We start from the raw sequence: 8,645 nt of genomic DNA on the forward strand, positions 1-8,645 counted from the left end.
GAAAAGGGAGTGAACACTTTCCTTACAATAAGGGTTTATGCATCTGAGTAGTTAATGCTCTTCCTTATGACTCTGACTTGACCCAAGATTCTTACTTGTTCCACTTTACATGACCACCAGAATCCATGACATTCTAACTTGTTTCTCATTATCTCTTGCCTGTACTATACTGCCTCTAGTTTGTCTCATTATGATGTCACTAACATTATGATCAGATGACCTCCCCTTTTCAAAAACATGAAATGATTTGCTAGTATAGAGGTCGATAAACCATTGCCAGTGGATCAAATCCAGCTTCTTGCTTTGACATGGCTTGTGAACTAAGAATGGTTTTTACACATAACATTTGTAATGCATTTGTTGGTAGGCACACTAATTTTGAGACTCAATTAAATAAAATGTGATCCCCCAAAAGAATTTCATACAGTAGGCTTATATTACAAAAAAGTACTATTATGCTGAGCGAAATAAGTCAGACAGAAAAAGTAGAGAACTATATGATTTCAATGATATGTGGTATATAAAAGTGAAAACAGCAAGAGAACAAGACAAACAAATAAAGAAACAAAAACTCATAGACCCAGACAATAGTTTAATGGTTACCAGAGGGTAAAGGGGGAGGGGGTGGTAGATGTGGGTAAAGGGGACCCAATATATAGTGATGGAAAGAGAGCTGACTCTGGGTGGTAAGCATACAATGTGATATATAGATGATTTATTACAGAATTGTACACCTGAAATCTATGTAACTTTACTAATAATTGTCACCCCAATAAACTTTAATAAAAAAAATACTCTATTATTTTTATTATTATATTTCCATTATGGAAATTTGTTTTCTATCTTTTGTATAAGTACTACTTACATGATGCCTTTGATTTTGCCTCTCATCCTGCAAAGCCTAAAAAATTTGCTATTTGGATATTTATAGAAAAAGTTTGCTGACCTGAGCTTTAGCACATTCAGAGTAAATTCATATCCTTTCACGAGGCTCAAGAATCTGCCTGATTTTTCCTCAGCCTCTTTACAGTCTCATCCTTGACTCCAACCTTTACTTTCACTGATCTATTTATTATTCTACATTTTCCTTCCTGTTTGCTTTGTGCTGTTCTCTTTTCCTGAATGGCATTCCCCTTCCATCTCTTGATATTAAAATCCTTCCTTTTCTACAAGGTCTTCCAGGATTTCCACTGTCTGTTTACATATTCTCCTTATGTGCTCTATTGCACAATGTAACTCAAGTATAATCAGTCTTCAGCTAATCAGGGCAATAAGACTATATGTGTGTTCAGTGCAAGAGTGGAGGAGGAGATAATATAGGCTGTAACAGTCAAAATATTGTTTGAAGTGGATTTGATGTAAACTTATTTGGCTACAGTTACATCCGATACACAGAGAGCACATTTATTACTTGTCTTTCCAGCAGCCATTCACCCACCTTCCAACCACAGTCTGATTTCCAGTCTTAAGCCACATGATCTGAGAAGAACTCTAGCATTGATCTAAGGGAAAGTACATGACTGTGGCTTAAGCCAATCAGTGTACGAGTATTACTTTCCCTTTTCCAAAGTGGTCAAGGTGGACATACAAGGTAGGACAATTAAGTTCGCGAACTCATCCTAGAAAAAATGCTACATACCTCATTACTGAATATCACTACTGTCACCTTCGAAGTACTCCCCTTGGGAAGTTATGCACTGATGACAGCACCTAGTCCACCCTTCAAAGCAATTTTGGAACTCTTTCTGGAACGGCCATCAGAGCTGTCATCGTATTACCCTTGATGTCCTGACTGTCATCAAAATGTCTTCCTTTCAATATTTCCTTTATCTTCAGGTAAAGAAATAAGTCATTGGGAGCCATATGAGGTGAATAGGGAGGGTGTTCCAATACAGTTATTTGTTTACTGGCTAAAAACTCCCTCACAGACAGTGCTGTGTGAACTTGTTCATTGTCATGATGCAAGAGCCATGAATTGTTGGCAAAAAGTTCAGGTCGTCTAATTTTTTCAAGCAGCCTTTTCAGCACTTTTAAATAGTAAACTTAGTTAACTGTTTGTCCAGTTGGTACAAATTCATAATGAATAATCCCTCTGATATCAAAAAAAGGTTAGCAACATGGTTGCAACAAATTCGCGAACTTAATTGCAGATCTAATGTAAGACCTAGGTTGATTCACAGTGAATCTTGGGATCTTTTCTTGGAATGTTTGGAAATATGAAGTGGAAATATGCAGCCCAGGGCAACCATCTTGCAACCAGGATGGGAGAAACTGCCTGAGAATGGAGTCCGAATAAAGGAAGTGGAGCCAGAATTGGAGCCAGAAAAGCAGAACGATGATAACATCTTTTGGTCCTCAATATCCAGCCACATCTGAAACTTAGACCTAATTATCGACCTTAAGTTGAGCTTGCCACTCACTTCCTTTTCTGATTAACTAGTTTGGGTGGGGGTTTCTCTAATTAAACCACAAAATCCTGGTAAAAGAATATATCTTTCAATCTGTAAATGTCATTCCAAAGTATGACAATACAAATACAACTATCTGGATGAGAGCATATCTTAAGTATCTCATGCAGGATGTTGGTTGTGATACTCTGTGCTTCCACTGTTCTATTACTGCCATTCTTTTCTTCTCTACCAAGCAAACTTGCAATGTCATGCAAAGGGTTATAAAATAAATTCAATTTTTTAAAATTTAAAAACAAATGAATCATTTGACCCCCGTTCCATATGAAATTCAAAATAACAGTTATCTACATGTAATTGGAAAGAGATGGGTTGTTACTAAGTTGACATAATGTGGCAAGTATGGTAGTTCATAACAATATATAGAGGTTTTCCCTGCTTCATCACTATTTTAATGTTTTTAAAATATAGCTATATAGATACACATATGTGTGCATCTATATTAATCATGTTTGATCTTAAAACTAGTTTAAATTGGTGCTGACTTACTGAGAATTCATTGTATTGCATAGAACAGATAGGTGATACATGGGAATAACAGGAAAATACCCTTAAAACTAGAAATTGTCCTTCTAGCCATAATGCAATGACAGAGACTAGATTTACCCTCCTACCTTAAACAACTAGAAAATTGGATAAAATATAGAAAACAATGGTTTTCAGACATTGGACAACAAGCAATTCAGGGATAGCAGTCCCTGAAATCAGGGAACAAATGAGGTGAAAGCTCAATGAGTATCCCAGCTCACAGGCCACACTAATCAAGCCCAATGGTCTCAGTGGATTGAGGAGCCAGTGCTGAGAGTTTGAGGAGGCCAAAGCAACTACTACCATGTATGGGGCAAAACATCAGAGAAGCGAGAGCTGCACACATGTTGGTGCTTTCAGAGATTTGCAGAGAAGCCCTCTTGTCTGAGTGTGAGGAATCTACGAGGCTGAGGAAAGAACCACAGGAAAGGGGCAAAAGGAAAAAATCCCTTGAGGGTTATTTACATAGGGCTGAGAATAGTTCACGTTCCCACAGGCACTGGCTAAAGTCCTCAAAAGGGCACTGTCTCAGTAGTGAGGTCAAATTAGCCTTAGACTCAAGTCTCCTTTGACAAAACAGATCAATGGATGCCTGAGGCTGGGGATAGAAGTGGAAGATTTACATCAAAAGGGCACACAAGGACATTTTTTTGAGTAATGGAAATGTTCTAAAACTGGATTGTGGTGATGATTGCACAATTGTATAAATTTACTAAAAATCATTCAAATATGCCTATCCAATGGGTGTATTTTATCACACATAAATTATATGTCAATAAAGCAATTAATAAACACACACTCTGTGAAAACCCCCTATGGCGCTGACGCCATCTTCAAACATCTTTTGTAATTTGTGCTGTGATTTGGGTATGTGACTGTGTCTCTTCCAGCTGACTGTTAAGTTCATTGAGGATAAGAACTGTATTTTAAACACCTTTGTAACTTCTATAGTGGTCAACTGGGTTCCCTGCACATAAAAAAATGCTCAACAAATATTTGTTCAGTGTTTTATGACATATTTCTTGTTTCCTGGATTTCTAGCTTTGGCTCTTCCTTGCTAGATCAACTTTATTGCATCCCATATTCTACTACCACCAATACTAGGAATATAAAGATATTGTTTGCCCACGAATACATTTTTTTTTACACTGTTATAGTGTAAACGCCTGTTAGAGGTCATTGGGCAGCAGAGTCTAAAAAGGCAGACAAATTGAACTAGAGATAGGACTAATTTTATGTCTTATTGCACCAAATGTAATCAATGCAGTGTGAAAAGGGGGAGGAGAGAAGAGGATGGTGGCATTTTAAACATATTGTTGCATTTACTCAAAGTATTCCTTCCCATTTTCCAAAGGATATTTTTACTTTACAAGGAGAAAAATATAAACATCTGATTTTTACATTCGATTTAAACATCCGATTCATGGCATACAAAAGAAAAAAAAGTTAATTCTTCCCAGAAACCAGAAAGTCTACAAAAGGACACACCTTGTCCCAATATGATATCAAAACACACATAAAGAAACTCATAAAAACCACTGCAAATATAGAATTGCTCTGACCCAAAATTCTTGGGGGAAAAATAAAACCAAGAAAACATGACTGTTCTATGAAACTAAATAAAAAATAGGGCATAACTGTGGGCCAAAGTCTTTTGAAACAGATGGAATTACTTCTGCCACCAAAAACAAACCAATCTTGTCCTGAAGTAATAAATAGATGAATGACATATGCTAATGTTGTCTGAAATTTATATGGAATACCAATCACTTATCTTGATATCATAGTCATGAATTCTTTGACAGTCATCTTTTTCTTTTGTTTTAACTTAGAACAACCTCTCATATCCTACTTTCCCTAGTCCTCTTCTGTCCCCCAATCAAGGATAAATAAACCCACCTTATTAAAATAATTATTAGATCTTTAAGAATGTCACCTAATAAAGCTGGAGAGAACTGAAAGTAGATAATAAAGGAAATTTGGAAGATCCATTTCATAGAAATTGACCCATTAATCCGTAGCAATGCTACCTGTTGGACCCACGTGTGCCGGGAATCTTACTCCCTATACCTCTGTACCAGTGTCCTCTGTATTGAAACTCAGCTTACATGTAAGTCCCTTACCTTCTAACAGAATAAACATGACTGACCTCAGACTCCTTTGCCTTATTCTATCCTGTGCATTTCTGGTCTTTTTCGCCTTTACAATTTTTAAGGGAAGAATCCATGGTAAAGTTGCTAAAGTTTCAGCAGGATTTAGATTGAAATTAAGGGGGAAAATGGGATAACTGAGACTATTCTAGCCCATTTTAATAAAGTTAGTTTGAATTATATTTTCTTTATTAGGACTTAAGCAACTTTCCCATTTATTTACAAGGGATTAATTATGCTATGTACCGTGACTTAAAATAATGAGATAAGGAGTATGCTATAATTCATTTTCACATCAGTTTGCCTTTATGCCATCTTTTTTGTCTTCTCTACTGCTCCATAGAATTATTAAGTAAATGAATTTTTGCTGTAAATATTGCATAATGTACATTGAAATATTGGGGGGAAAAACCTAAAGGTATCAAGTTGTTGATTTTTTAAACTAGAACCTAGGTTTAAAATAAAAACTATTTTAATTTGCTCTGTTGATCCCAATGTACTTAGCAACTTAGCGTCTTTGCTTAAATGTAGTTATATACGAGGTGTGATAAAAAATATGGTGAATGTTTAAATTAAATAAGTTTATTACAGTAAAAGATACATTGCCATTAATCTCCCTCAAAATACTCCCCCTCACTTTGAACACACTTATCCCATCATTCTTGCAACTTTCTGAAGCAGTTCTGGAAGTCCTCTTTCGTGAGTATCTTTGTTGTGCTGTTGTGGCTGCCTTGATGTCCTAAATGGATTCAAAATGTTTACCTTTCATGGTCATTTTGACTTTAGGGAATAGCCAGAAGTTGGATGGTACCAGCTTTGGTGAATAAAGTAGGTGAGGATATACTGTAATGTTTTTATCTGATAGAAATTGCTGTACCAGAAGCGATGTGTAACACGGAGCCTTACCGTCATGATCAAAACATACGGTGAATGCTGCTTCCAAATGCCATCCAACAGAAAAGCAGGGATCTTCAATATGGGAAGCGGCTCATGAAACTAGTAACAGTGTGTGACAAGTTTCAACTTTTTTGGTGCAGTCAGTCGGGTGTGGGCTATGGTTGAGAGAAGGTGTGTTTTAAAGTGTGCTGTAAATCTTCCTCCATCATGACAATGCTCCGTGTCATACATCACTTCTGGTACAGCAATTTCTGTCAAATAAAAATATTGCAGTGTGTCCTCATCCACCTTATTCATAGGATCGGGCTCTTCCCCAAAGTCAAAATGATTCAGGACATTGAGGCAGCCATGGCATTGCAACTAAAGACACTCATGAAAGAGGACATCTAGAACTGCTTCAGAAAGTGGCAAGAGCGATGGGATAAGTGTGTTCAAAGCGAGGGGGAGTATTTTGAGGGGGATTAATGACAATGTGTCTTTTACTGTAATAAATTTTTAAAATTTAAACATTCACCATATTGTTTGATCATACTTCGTATTTTGATGTCTTGTGCCAACTATCAAATAAACTACAATCATGAAACTCTTTGCTATAACTATGGTCAGGCTATATCCATATCAGACCATACAGGCAGGAATAATCTGTTTTCCAAAGATACAAACAGGTAACCCACAAATAAATGCAACTTACAGATTTGTTAAACTTCGACCTCAAACAGTAGAAGTCCGATTTTTTTAAACTGGGAAATTTCTCACAAAAATATGAACTTTAAATGAAATGTCAGAAGATTTGAGAATATTAGAGCCCACACACCCATGGGCAGGAGCTGGGTGCCCTCTTTGAGAGAGGCCTGTGCTGTCCTTTGTGCTGGTCCCATCACGTCCCTGCTTTCCTTAAATGCTACCTTGTTTGCTCATTTTCATCACCTGATTTGATTACCACTGCTTTTGGTGTAGGCTTTGTTCCCATAATTACCTCTGGGAGAACGTATGAAGGCTTAATAGTCATTATTTCATTGGGAATATAGCTGATATATTCCTGAGAACAGAAAGGAAGAGACTATTGGAATTAAATAGAAAGAAAGGGGGTGAGGACTAAGGGAAGGAGAGATTCTTGATGTCAATACAGACGGTCTCCTTCACACATCTGCCAGGAGCTGTTTCTGCAAGAAACAGCATTTCTCTTGTTGAGAAGAGGTGACACCACTTGTCTGTGAACCCAGGCACAGAGTTCCTGCCTAGACTGCCTCCTCCTGATGTAGCCATGTCTCCAAGTCCTCCTTATTCATATTATTAATAATCTCGATAATTCCTTACATTTATAAATCACTTTACAATTTGAAATCACTTTCACAACTCAATTAATTTGGTTCTCACAACAACTCTGGAGGTAGGCAGGTATACATTATTACTCCCATATTTCAGATGAGGAAAACAAGTCTCAGAGAGCGAGGTAACTTGTCTAAGATAACACAGCTAGTAAATGATGGAGCCAAGACTGGAACCCACTCTCCTGGCTGCCCTTTTGCATTTTACCATGTTGCTTGCCTTGCCTCCTTCCCAAAGCAATAATGACCATTTCCTCTATTAAAAATATTAGCCTGATAGAGATTAATTGTACCTCTAATATTTACTACATGTTTTTCCAAAATTTTATACCACTTTTTTTCTAACATATTAAAAAATTCTCAACCATGAGACATTTTTCTTGGCACTATACTATTTTTCTCAAGTCATCATCCAAAAGACGAAAAGCACTCATGTTAAATTTTGAGGATGTTTGGCTATATATCTTTAATAAGATTTGGCCAGATTATTTCTGGTCTTATAAAACTTCTGCAAGTTGAATTTACCGCTTAAAAGGTTGAGGTCTGTTTTTTTTTTTTAGTTTTTTTTTAAAGCTTGTCTATCTTTTCCAGTAAGATTTTTGGATGCATTCAAATGGAAAAGAGAGAAATATGTTGGCAACACAGCGTATTATGCCATAGTGCATCTGAAAGTAAGCCACATGAAAGCAGTTTAATTTCCTTCTGGGTTTTGTATGGAAGGGAAAGTCAATATAATTTGCTCTTTGAGGCTTTGATTCTGTTCCATGTGACAGCCTCACCAGCACACTAGAAAAATGATCTGAGCTATGTTATCACTGGGGAGGGGTGGCTCAAGCATTAGTAATCAAAACATATGAGTGTGTGTTAGAGGGAAAGAAAACACATATCTCACAGAACATTAGGTGCATAGAGCATGTAGGAAAAGTCTTAAGATAACATTAAATTATATTATCAGGAATTCTATTTTAATTTCTTCAGTTTGGGGTTTTACAATGGAGAAAAAAGTGAAGACTAAACAAATAGAATTTAGAAAGAGATTGAGGAGATGGAATGTTAAGGAAGATCAAAAGGCAATTGAGATGAGTTCAAAATAAATGAAGAGTCACTATAATTAGGAGTCCTCTCCACAAAAGATTCCTAACTTGAAATATTTGGTCTATGAACTTTGTGACAATAAAAGCGACTGGTTACTTCACATCAAAATAACATTTAAACATGTTTTTAGAAACTATGCTGCTAAATACTAGTTACTGATCAGACTTAGGGTCTGCTAC

Source organism: Rhinolophus sinicus, chromosome 4 (assembly GCF_057876585.1).
Source record: "Rhinolophus sinicus isolate RSI-liver-muscle chromosome 4, RSI-T2T, whole genome shotgun sequence".
In the NCBI taxonomy this organism is placed as follows: Eukaryota; Metazoa; Chordata; class Mammalia; order Chiroptera; family Rhinolophidae; genus Rhinolophus; species Rhinolophus sinicus.